The sequence below is a fragment of the Doryrhamphus excisus genome, chromosome 5 (assembly GCF_030265055.1).
Source record: "Doryrhamphus excisus isolate RoL2022-K1 chromosome 5, RoL_Dexc_1.0, whole genome shotgun sequence".
NCBI classification, from domain to species: Eukaryota; Metazoa; Chordata; class Actinopteri; order Syngnathiformes; family Syngnathidae; genus Doryrhamphus; species Doryrhamphus excisus.
This window is the reverse complement of record NC_080470.1, coordinates 2,405,217-2,418,646: the sequence shown is the minus strand read 5'-3', so window position 1 is coordinate 2,418,646 and position 13,430 is coordinate 2,405,217. Positions and strand designations below refer to the sequence as shown.

The 13,430-nt window shown below is 38.5% G+C and overlaps 1 protein-coding gene across 2 annotated transcripts in view; it reads left to right on the top strand.

Annotated features, from left to right (window-relative positions):
- arid3a (AT-rich interactive domain 3A) overlaps window positions 1-13,430 on the top strand; it is a 67,968-nt gene continuing 54,538 nt past the window's right edge. For both annotated transcript variants that reach the window (XM_058072492.1, XM_058072490.1), the window contains exon 1: window positions 1-373. The gene's annotated coding sequence lies outside the window, so the exon portion shown is untranslated. The remainder of the gene's footprint in view (window positions 374-13,430) is intronic.

Genomic DNA, 13,430 nt, shown 5'->3' with positions numbered 1-13,430 from the left:
TGCTGATTCAGAGGTTAGGAATTTGCATTTGATTGCTGTTTGTCAACCAATGGCGGCACCGTGTGTGTGTGTGTCGGCGAGGCGACTATTCCCCCCCCCACCCCACGCCTCCGTGGGCGCTCACATCGACAGCCAACCTCTGAAAACACAATTACACACCAAAAAGCCGGAGGCCGGGAGCAGATATCATGCAGTCACATGCAACGAGTTTACTTGTAGCAGATAAACACAAGCGCCACCTCTTTTTTTCCTGCTTGTGGAGCTTTTTCTACCCGCTGTGTGTCATTTAGGAAGGGGGGGGGTCACAGTCAGGGAAATCAGGAATGCTTCTTCCGGTCTCAAAGCGTGTGAAAACCCAGCGGAAGTCAATACGGTGAGTTAATTTTTTTTATAAAATTCACCTTTTAATGCATTGTGGTGTTTATATAACACTGTTACATGTATTGATATGTTGCCGTTTTCCGTTTTTTAACGCATTTTCCATCGATACGTCATCAAACAGCCTGATGGAGATCGATATAGCCTTATCGCGGATGTAGCCATTGCCATATGTCACCCCCGCGTACACAATTTACACCTACGCACTATAATACCGTCGCACTATTTAACCTCACAACACGGCGTTTTAAACATCTAAACATTATTTAAACGTGTTAGAATTCTCAAAGAACACAGCAGTTAAATTGATTAAACCGTGTCATAATGTTAACGCCCTGTAAAATATACGAGTACAAGCATTTAAACAAGCTAACATTTCACTTGACGCCAACATGGTGTCCAAACACAGCTTGGCTCCAGGCTTATTATTATGATTATTATTATGATTATTATTATGATTAACAGTCTTATCCGGTGAGCTAGAGGCGAGAAAAATTCTAATAAAAGCGCTCATGTGTTTGCTTGTATGGGATTGTGGAGTAAAAGTGCTAATTAACGTGATTTGTCATGGCAGCTGCTGGCTCCGATTCAAAGGCACCGATTCAAAGTTGCTGACTTTTCCCAAACGTCATGAGTTTATAAGATTGTGTAACCTCGGTGTCATCCACTGCCTGATATCAAATGTACTTCATGTTGTGGTAGATTAAAATAAAGTACAAAGGTCTAACTAAAAGCTAATCTTTAAAAAAAAAAAAAAAAAACAACAACAAACTATCTTTCGTTAGGGCTACAATGCCTTGTCATTGGTAAATGGGTTGTTCGGGAACGATCCGGCTCTTATACTCCGCTCTTTGAACAACAAGAACCGGCTCTTTTGAAATGAATAAGCGGTTTTTTTTTGTTTTGTTTTTTTAGTTTTTCTGTTAAAGCCGCACACGATTGGTTAAAAATGTGTGGCGCCTTTTGTGTCGACGCGGCGCAGAAGGAGCAGACGCGGTTTACACACACTGCACAGTTTTTACACTGCACGTAATTAAACACGACACCCTACAGAGGTGTGAAATTGGTATTCCCTGGCAGATATTTGACTAATCTAACAGTAATGAATGCTTTTCCTGGTGTTATTCCCAAATATTACAACCTAAATATATATATATATTTATGCAAATGTCATGTGTGTAACAGTAATGACTCATATGATCTAGATTCGGTAAGACGCTTTCCAACTAGTGTCATTTTGCACCCACACCCCCCGCCACCCAGAACTGTTGAAGGCGGGTGAAGTTTGAAGCAAAGTGGGAGTGGGTAAAAAGTCAGTTATGCACATGTTAGGAGAGAGAGAGGTGGGGATGCCTCTACGCCTTCAATGGGGGTGGGGGGGTGGGGGGGGGGGGTAAATTCCTACGTTTGTAAGCAGACACCTTTTGTGAATTATTAGAAAAATGTCACACAACCGCAATGTATCCCAGCAGGCGTCCTACAAATAGTTTATATACCATAGATCAGGGGTCTCAAACTCAATTTACCTGGGGGGGCCACTGGAGCTAGGGTCTGGGCAAGGCTGGGGCCGCATCAGGTTTTCCAAAAAAAAAAAAAACAACCAAAAAACGCATTTATTAAAAACAGAAAAATATACAATTTTTTTCAGTTATACTTTTTTTTTATTTACAACATATTGCGCAACTGCAGGGTCTTGAGACACATGCTAACTCGCAAACTAGAGAGCTAGCGACCGAAAACGGTAGCCTTCAAGTTATTTCCTTTCAACTTAAATAGCCAAAAACTTACCACTTCCACACAGATAGGGAGGATAACTATTAACAGTTATTTAACCTTTAACATGAACATGAATCAAACGTAATAATTTTTTCTGGGTACATGATACCATACAGCATCCATATCAAACTTGCGCGGGCCGCACTAACATTAAACTTTCATATCAAGGCGGGGGCCTCAAACGAGTGTCCTGCGGGCCACATTTGGTCCGCGGGCCGCATGTTTGAGACCCCTGATTTATACATATTTTGCTAAGTATTTTCTGAGAGATAATTTTTATCTTTTTTTTATAGACATGACAAAACACGACTATAGTCACATTTATACTTTTTTTTATTTACAACATATTGCGCAACTGCAGGGTCTTGAGACACATGCTAACTCGCAAACTAGAGAGCTAGCGACCTAAACGGTAGCCTTCATGTTATTTCCTTTAAACTTAAAAAAAACAAAAATTTACCACTTCCACACAGATAGGGAGGATAGCTATTAACAGTTATTTAACCTTTAACATGAACATGAATCAAACGTAATAATTTTTTCTGGGTACATGAGACTAACATTAAATTTTCATATCAAGGCGGGGGCCTCAAACTGGTGTCCTGCGGGCCACATTTGGCCGCGTGTTTGAGACCCCTGGTCATGATCTATGTAGGAAAACAACCACAAGAAATGATTTAATCATTTCATCTTTATTTGAGATTCTCATGTGATGCCACAAAAATGAAGATTGATATCATTATGGCGGTCTTTTCATTTAACATGGTGCAAGTTCAGGCAAGTAGTTCTCACCTTAAGGATTCCCCCATGAGCAAGTCATTTTTTTGTTTTTAATGTAGCGCCCTGCTTAAGCACGAAACGTAATACAATACATTGTAAACCGACGCATTTTATTGTGTAACAATTGGGCAACAACTGACTTTCATTGTACCGTGTATTTCATTCGATGGGAACACGGTTGTGAAACATCCCAGGCATGTTGAAAGGTCATTTTAACATATGTGTAATGTCACGGAAAGGATATTTTGACACGAGAACAAGACACGCGAATGATAGAATGTGAGAAAATGGGAATTGCAGCATATTTTCAGCTGTTGCTGCTTAAATGGCAAAAAGGACCGAAAGGTGTGACGGAATGTTGTGGTGATTTGCTTGAAGGGTTGGTGTGAATTCCATTTTTTTTTTTTGCTAATTTGAACAAATTCTCGCCATTTGTGGGAATTTTCACATCGACAGTAATCATGTTTAAACTTCCTCTTGTGTTAGCTTAGGGTTAGGCTTATCACCCCCACGACGGTATCACTCGGATACTGTGAACATCCAGCAGCAACACAACATTTTGGCATGACTACTATTTTGATGAAAAATATACTGAACCAGGGCTGCACAGAGGCCGGGTGGTTAGCACACAGGCTTCACAGCTAGGAGACCCGAGTTCAATAATCAATGAAAAAATTCATGCTGGAGCCTATCCCAGCTGTCTTCAGGCGAGAGAGGCGGGGTACACCCTGGACTGGTGGCCAGCCAATCACAGGGCACATATAGACAAACAACCATTCACACTCACATTCATACCTATGGACAATTCGGAGTCGCTAATTAACCTAGCATGTTTTTGGAATGTGGGAGGAAACCGGAGTACCCGGAAAAAACCCACGCATGCACGGGGAGAACATGCAAACTCCACACAGAGATGGCCGAGGGTGGGGAAAGATAAAATAAGAAGCCAAAAAGTGACCACTTCCACACAAAATAGGAGAACTCATTCATTCATTAATTCATTAATTTACTACCGCTTATCCTCATGAGGGTCGCGGGGGGTGCTGGAGCCTATCCCTACTGTCTTCAGGCGAGAGAGGCGGGGTACACCCTGGACTGGTGGCCAGCCAATCACAGGGCACATATAGACAAACAACCATTCACACTCACATTCATACCTATGGACAATTCGGAGTCGCTAATTAACCTAGCATGTTTTTGGAATGTGGAAGGAAACCGGAGTACCCGGAAAAAACCCACGCATGCACGGGGAGAACATGCAAACTCCACACAGAGATGGCCGTTGATGGAATTGAACTCGGGTCTCCTAGCTGCGAAGCCTGTGTGCTAACCACACAGGGCTCTGTGCAGCCCTGGTTCAGTATATTTTTCATCAAAATAGTAGTCATGCCAAAATGTTGTGTTGCTGCTGGATGTTCACATTATCTGAGCGATACTGTTTTCAGGCGAGAAGCGGGGTACACCCTGGACTGGTGGCCAGCCAATCACAGGGCACATATAGACAAACAACCATTCACACTCACATTCATACCTATGGACAATTTGGAGTCGCTAATTAACCTAGCATGTTTTTTTTGGAATGTGGGTGGAAACCGGAGTAAACCCACGCATGCACGGGGAGACTCCACACAGAGATGGCCGAGGGTGGAATTGAACACTTGTCTTCTAGCTGTGAGGTCTGCGCGCTAACCACTCATGAGACAAAAGCCGCTACTGTACGTCAAGAACTGAATTATGTTTATCGTTACTTTGAAGCGTTCCTGCTGGTGTAGCTATCGCTATTTAGTCGCTTATTTCCCAGGAGTGTATTTACGTTTCCTTCCTCCTTTTCGACATGTAAACAACTCCCTTTGGTCTCTCTCTGTGTGTGTTTGGATTGGTCTGCGCTGAATCGAAAAAAAAAAAGTCAGCGATGCGCCGCCGGTCACGTGATTCCGTCGGTTCATTGATGTTTGCTGACTTGAATTAGTTCAATGTCTATTTGAAGACTCCATGCGGCTGGTTTTCAGTCAAACAGCCGTCGGGCCGTGTGACAGATTTCTGATCTCATCTGCGGGGTATTTGACAAAGCAGCGGGTGTAATATGCAAACATGCGATGGGAGTTGGGTACGCGCTTTTTGGCCTCCAAACTGGTTAGCGTCTGGGAATAAATGACATCCCAAACATGTGCAGACTCGACCGACTGGTCTGACGCCGTCAGCTCTTCTCCTTGTTATGTTGTCACCATGTTGAAATATCACTCCAAGCCAGGGGGTCTCAAACACGCGGCCCGCGGGCCAACTGTGGCGGCCCGCGCAAGTTTGATATGGATGCTGTATGGTATCATGTACCCAGAAAAAATTATTACGTTTGATTAATGTTCATGTTAAAGGTTAAATAACTGTTAATAGTTATCCTCCCTATCCGTGTGGAAGTGGTAAGTTTTTTGCTATTTCAGTTGAAAGGAAATAACTTGAAGGCTACCGTTTAGGTCGCTAGCTCTCTAGTTTGTGAGTTAGCATGTGTCTCAAGACCCTGCAGTTGCGCAATATGTTGTAAATAAAAAAAAGTATAAATGTGACTATAGTCGTGTTTTGTCAAGTCTATAAAAAAAAGATAAAAATAAATCAGGAATCTCAAACATGCGGCCCGCGGGCCAAATGTGGCCCACAGGACACTAGTTTGAGGCCCCCGCCTTGATATGAAAGTTTAATGTTAGTGCGGCCCACGCAAGTTTGATATGGATGCTGTATGGTATCATGTACCCAGAAAAAATTATTACGTTTGATTCATGTTCATGTTAAAGGTTAAATAACTGTTAATAGTTATCCTCCCTATCCGTGTGGAAGTGGTAAGTTTTTTTTTTTTTGCTATTTAAGTTTAAAGGAAATAACTTGAAGGCTACCGTTTAGGTGGCTAGCTCTCTACTTTGCGAGTTAGCATGTGTCTCAAGACCCTGCAGTTGCGCAATATGTTGTAAATAAAAAAACAGTATAAATGTGACTATAGTCGTGTTTTGTCATGTCTATAAAAAAAGATAAAAATTATCTCTCAGAAAATACTTAGCAAAATATGTATAAATCATTGGTCTCAAACATGCGGCCCGCGGGCCAAATGTGGTCCGCAGGACACTATTTTGAGGCCCCCGCCTTTTATATGAAAGTTTAATGTATAAATGTGACTATAGTTGTGTTTTCAGAGTTTTTATTGTAGAAAATCGGAACCAAAGCACTGAAAAAATTTGTATATTTTTCTGTTTTTAATAAATGCGTTTTTTTTGTGTTTTTTTTGAAAACCTGATGCGGCCCAGCCTTGCCCAGACCCTAGCTCCAGTGGCCCCCCTGGTAAATTGAGTTTGAGACCCCTGCTCCAAGCTTTATTTGGGACAAAATTTGACTTTATTGTTCCAGTAAGTCTGCTTCTGTGTGTCACACTGGATTGTATTTCACTAAACGCGACTTGGCTGCGTACACAAAGTTTTCTTTCTGCCCTCAAGAAGTCGGAAGCGGTGCGGCTTGGCAGGCTTTCAGCTGTCCGTGTGCCAAAAGCTTCTTTTCCGAAGGGCTTGTTTAGCACGTGGCGTTCTAACTGGGTTATCCTGCCAAAAAGCGTGAGTTACTTCACCGCTTGGGCCGGAGCCACGGGGGGAATCCCTGGCGGGTGACGCAAGCAGTCAAAGGAAGGGCCCTGCAGTTCTGGGATGCCCCCGCAGTTCTGCGAGCCAGCTGCTCGGGAACAGTTGGAGGTCTTGTTTTCAGTCCGTGTTTGACACCGGGATGTGTAGCGGGTCGGAATGTTCTATAGTGGTACTTGTCTGCCCGGAGACCGGCACACAGCTGCAACATGCTTCAAACAGGGGTTCTCAACTGGTGGGTCAGGACCCAAAAAGTGGGCGAGGATCCATTCTGACTTATTTCTCATTTCATGGTCTTTTTTGGCTTAGTTTGACTTCCATGAAAGTATAAAATATATATGTATAATATGTATAATAATATATATATATATATATATATATAAATACAAAGGAATTAAAATAATAATAAATAAATAATCTAGATAGAATAGAATAGAAATAAATAAATAGAAAGAATAAATAAATAAATAATCAATAAATAAATAAAATAAATTTGTATACAAAATTAAAAATGACTTAAAAGTGTGAAAATACAAATATGTATAACATGACTTAAATAAAATTAAATGACTTGGTGTAAAAAAAAATACATTAAATATAAAAAATACCAGATAAGTATAACAAATAATAAAAATCTCAATGTAAAATGATATAAAAGTGTAAAAAATACTAAAAATAAATAACATAAAAGGAGTATAAGTGTCAAAAATACAAACAAATAAAATACAATTATAGGTATGAAAAATAACAAAATAAAAATTACCTAAATAAAAGATAAAATGACTTGTGTGTAAAAACAAAAAACAAATGAATAACATGCTTGGTTTGACTTCAATGAAAGTATAAAAAAATATAAAGGAATGAAAAAAAATAATAAATAAATAATCTAGATAGAATAGAATAGAAATAAATAGAAAGAATAAATAAAGAAAAAAACAATAATCAATAAATAAATAAAATATTTTTATAAAACATTAAAAATTACTTAAAAGTGTGAAAATACAAATAGGGTAAAAAAAAACCCAAATATATAATATAATAATAAATAAATAATCTAGATAGAATAGAATAGAAAGAATAACTAAAGAAATAAATAAAGAAATAAACAATAAAATATCAATAAATAAATAAAATATTTTTTTATAAAAAATTAAAAATTATTAAAGTGTGAAAATACAAATAGTGTAAAAAATATATAAATACATAACATAACTTAAATAAAATTAAATGACTTGGTGTAAAAAAATATACATAAAAAATATAAATATAAAAATACCAGATAAGTATAACAAATAATAAAAATCTAAATGTAAAATAATCTAAAAGTGTAAAAATACTAAAAATAAATAACATAAAAAGACTATAAGTGCAAAAAATACAAATAAATAAAATGCAATTATAGGTATTAAAAATTACCTTAAAAAAATAAAAAGATAAAATGACTTGCGTGTAAAAACAAATAAATAACATACTAACAAAAACAAAATAAATACAAAACATTTTTTAAAATGTGAAAAAAATATTTAAAAAAAAAAACAAAAAAACAAATAAGTGTTAAAATGTTTTTTGTTTTTTTTCCCCAAATGCCTTAAATGGGTCGCAACTGACCATTGGAAAAACATACATTAGAGGCTGAGACCATTTGAAACCCCTGATCTGGGCCCTAATGGATTCCTCCATTAAACAAAACAACAAACGTCACATTAATCGACTGAGAAAAAAAACATGAATTGCATCCCTATCGTCTAATTCTCTCTATATCTAATTGCAGAAATTACATTCTTACACTTTCTTCGTCTCACTGCAGCGTGACGCATCATCAGTGAGCGCTTTTGTTCTGGATGTTTCCATGTTGACAACATAAATCTGGCTTTGTGCACACAAAATGCTAACAGTCGCCATGTAAACCTAACAAGTTCATCCAGTTTGGGATGTTTATGCCTTTTCAAATGTAGTTCAACGCCCCCCCCCCCCCCCCCCCCACCCTCCCAAACCCCCCCTAGCTGTACTGTCATCGTGGCGTCTAGAGTTACCAGCAGTGTGTCGAATGCGAGCTGCAACATGCAGGCTGCGTCCTCAATCTCTTAATGACAACAACACTTGGAAGGCCGGGAATTTGAATGCCTCTCGCATTTAGCATGCGGCGAACATTGTATAAGAATGGCACATGTTACAATGTGGTTATATTCAAAGTTAAACAGGGGAAGGAAGGAAGACAGTAATGCAGGGGTCTCAAACTCAATTTACTTGGGGGGGCCACTGGAGCTAGAGTCTGGGCGAGACTGGGCCGCATCAGGTTTTCCCCGCACTAAACATTAAACTTTCATATCCTTTCAACTTAAATAGCGAAAAAAAACTTACCACTTCCACACGCATAGGGAGGATAACAGTTATTTAACCTTTAACATGAACATGAATCAAACGTAATAATTTTTTCTGGGTACATGATACCATACAGCATCCATATCAAACTTGCGCGGGCCGCACTAACATTAAACTTTCATATCAAGGCGGGGGGCCTCAAACTAGTGTCCTGCGGGCCACATTTGGCCCTTGGGCCGCATGTTTGAGACCTATCATTTATACATATTTTGCTAAGTATTTTCCGAGAGATAATTCTTTATCTTTTTTTTATAGACATGACAAAACACGACTATAGTCACATTTATACTCTTCTTATTTACAACATATTGCGCAACTGCAGGGTCTTGAGACACATGCTAACTCGCAAACTAGAGAGCTAGCGACCTAAACGGTAGCCTCCAAGTTATTTCCTTTCAACTTAAATAGCGAAAAAAAAAAACTTACCACTTCCACACGGATAGGGAGGATAACTATTAACAGTTATTTAACCTTTAACATGAACATGAATCAAACGTAATAATTTTTTCTGGGTACATGATACCATACATGGTATCATGTACCATAGGGCCACATTTGGCGCTCGGGCCGCATGTTTGAGACCCATGCAGTAATGCATTCATTCATTTTAGAGACCTGGTTTAAGTCAGATAATCATGAAAAGTGCTTCAGTAAATCTCCAGATATTTAATACTCTTCCTTGACTTATTTATGGTAAATCAGGGATGACCAAAGTGTGGCCCAGGGGTCATTTATGGTTCGCGGATGTAAAATTTTTTTTTTTTAATTAAAAAAAGGAAAAAAAGAGTAGTAATTTAGCAAGAATAAGGCCGAAATATTAGGAGAATTAAGTCATAATATTGAGAAGAAAAAATTAAAAGGAGAAAAGTCATTTATATGAGAAACAAAACAAAGAGTTGCTATATTGTATTTTATTGTATTTTATAGTATTTTATTGTATTTTATTTTATTATATTTTATTATATTTTATTGTATTTTATAGTATTTTATTGTATTTTATTTTATTATATTTTATTATATTTATTATATTAAATATTGTGTGTATACAAATAAATTATTAAAAGGAAAAATGTACTAAAAGAAGCTTGGTTAAAATTTTTTAAAAGTGGCTTCCTCAACCTTCCATTTTTCAGTACGCGTCCCTCAGTGGAAAAAAAGCGAGCGAACCACATATTATTCATTTGATCAATACAGCAAAAATCCGGTGTGATTTAATTACCCTGAAGTGGATCACAGCATTATATTTACTGTATGCCCACTTAATTTCTAGAATAGCTGAGGCTAATCACATTAGCCTTGCTGTGCTGTGCTGTGCTATACTGTGGCTCTGTGGAAGAGGTCAGTGGAAAGTGCGTGACCAGCCTGTGCGACACTTCCTCAATGATCTTGTTGTTGGTGCAGTCGAGCTCAATGGAGCCTGTGTTATTGCCATGCGAGGTAATGCTGCGAGGAATGCGAGCGAGCGATGCATAATCAAGACCAGCACCGCTGACCGACTTCTTGTCCCCGTGTTTTTTTTTTTTTTTTAAAAGAGGATCATAATTTATTCTATTTACTCGGCTAAATTCAGCTAACTGTAAAACATGTCGACATGCAATTCAATGCATTTAACCACCCCGTGAAAATATGAACTCGACCCTTCTGTACACCCGTGCGAATGTGCAGTCGGCCCAACCCTTTTTTTTTTTTTTTTTTTTTTTTTTTTTAAAGGGGGGGTAAAAAGAGAACAAGCATACCTCTTCAGTTTCTTGACTTTAGCCAAAGGCAACAGTTCAAACCTGTTGCTGGAAATAAATTAAATAGGCCTTTTGTGTGCACAACCTGGCAGTTATTTACATTCTGGTTTATTAGCTTTGAAGGTATCCCCCCCCCCCCCCCGACTTCCCCTAATACTAATATGTGCTTTTTGATTACCTGGGGACATCAATATGTGTATAAACGTGTTTAAAGCGGCCATATTTAATATTGTTCACAAGATTTAGGTTGCTTGGTTAAGTTGGTGTCTTTTCTTGGTAATGGTAATGGTTTAATTTCATTTCAACATGCATCCGATTACAATTGAACGCATCACATAATCAGTTCACAGTTCCACATGTCCAAAAAGGAGTAGGAAGAAGCAAAGCTTATTAAATCCTACCCCTCCATCTGGTACTTTTACAATCAGTAACTGTTACATTTGTGCAGCCCCTGGTTCAGTATATTTTTCATCAAAATAGTAGTCATGCCAAAATGTTGTGTTGCTGCTGGATGTTCACAGTATCCGAGTGATACTGTCGTGGGGGTGCTGGAGCCTATCCCAGCTGTCTTCAGGCGAGAGAGGCGGGGTACAGCCTGGACTGGTGGCCAGCCAATCACAAGGCACATATAGACAAACAACCATTCACACTCACATTCATACCTATGGACAATTTGGAGTCGCTAATTAGCCTAGCATGTTTTTGGAATGTGGGAGGAAACCGGAGTACCCGGAGAAAACCCACGCATGCACGGGGAGAACATGCAAACTCCCATGCAAAGATAGCTGAGGGTGGAATTGATCTTGGGTCTTCTAGCTGTGAGGCCTGTGTGCTAACCACTCGTCCACTGTGCGTCATCGAAAATTCATTCATTCATTTTTCGACTGCTTTTTCCTCACAAGGGTCGCGGGGGTGCTGGAGCCTATCCTAGCTGACTTCAGGCGAGAGAGGCGGGGTACACCCTGGACTGGTGGCCAGCCAATCACAGGGCACATATAGACAAACAACCATTCACACTCACATTCATACCTATGGACAATTTGGAGTCGCTAATTAACCTAGCATGTTTTTGGAATGTGGGAGGAAAGCGGAGTACCCGGCGAAAACCCACAGAAATAGCCGAGGGTGGAATTGAACTCGGGTCTCCTAGCTGTGAGGCCGGCATGCTAACCACTTCTCCACTGTACGTCATTGAAATTTATTATTTTTTTTAAAACATGGTGCTACCATGTTTTTTTAAAACTGTGGACTGGTGGCCAGCCAATCACAGGGCACATATAGACAAACAACCATTCACACTCACATTCATACCTATGGACAATTTGGAGTCGCTAATTAACCTAGCATGTTTTTGGAATGTGGGAGGAAACCGGAGTACCCGGAGAAAACCTACAGACATAGTCGAGGGTGGAATTGAACTCGGGTCTCCTAGCTGTGAGCCCTGCCTGCTAACCACTTGTCCACTGTGCGTCATTGAAAATTATTTTAAAAAAAAAAAACAAAAACATGGTGCTACCACTCCTATCTCCGCCATCCTTAACAATAAAAAAAATCTTCAAAGAGAAATAATTTAATCAAGAAATTCTTGAAATTGCCAGAAATGCACCAGAAATTGGGACAATTTTTACTATATTTTTAAATCTGCATTGCTTGTGATTTTGCATTGAATTCATATTGGAAATTTTTTTTGAGTGCACGTAATGTCGTTGATACGCGTAGCGGTCAACAGGCTACCTCACAACTAGCTTCTCTTCATTCGGAAAACTATCATTCTGAGGTATTATGAGAGAGTACCAGGTGCCAGCAAGTAGTATTAGATATTACATGTGAACATATGCCCCAGTATGTGCATGCATGTGAGGCTGTGCAGGTCCCGGTCTCTTTATCTGCTTGGAGTTAGACCCTTAGCCCAACTCCTTATCACCCTTTTTTCTGTTTACTTAGACCTTGTAATCTTCCACCACTCCGATGTGGGGGGGGGGTTAAAAAAAAATAACAGAGAGAAGAAGATTAACCCATTAACTGTCATCTTTTCTACATCTTTATCCTGATTACTCGTCCCCCCCCCCCCCCCCCCCCCCATGTATGGAACATTCCAGCTACCTCCTGTTAGCTTACGCCACTTAAAGCCAATTAAGGTGTTAGCCGATTGGTGGTGGTGGTGGTGGGGCGGGTGTCCATACTTGATGGACCTTACTTGGAGAGATGTATCGCTCTTGTTTTGATGCACTCAAAAAAATGACAACAAACTGCATACAACAGGGGTCTCAAACACGCGGTCCGTGGGCCAAATGTGGCCTGCAGGACACTAGTTTGAGGCCCCCGCCTAAAAAAAAAAAGCAACTAATGTAACCAACAACAAATAAAGTTGTAATTTTTGGAAAATTTGGCAGAGGAAAAAAAAAAACAATTTATAGCAAAAAAAAGTTGTAATATTATGAGGAAAAGTCACTTTTTGTGAAATATTAAAGAAGAAATAATATTAATATTAATAAAATTAGTAAATTAAACATTAGTAAACGTAAACAACATAAACTAAAATAAACTAAAATAAATTAAATTAAAATAAAATAAAATAAAATAAAATAAAATAAAATAAAATAAAATAAAATAAAATAAAATAAAATAAAATAAAATAAAATAAAATAAATTGAATTAAAATAAAATAAAATAAAATGAATTAAATTAAATTAAATTAAATTAAATTAAATTAAATTAAATTAAATTAAATTAAATTAAATTAAATTAAATTAAATTAAATTAA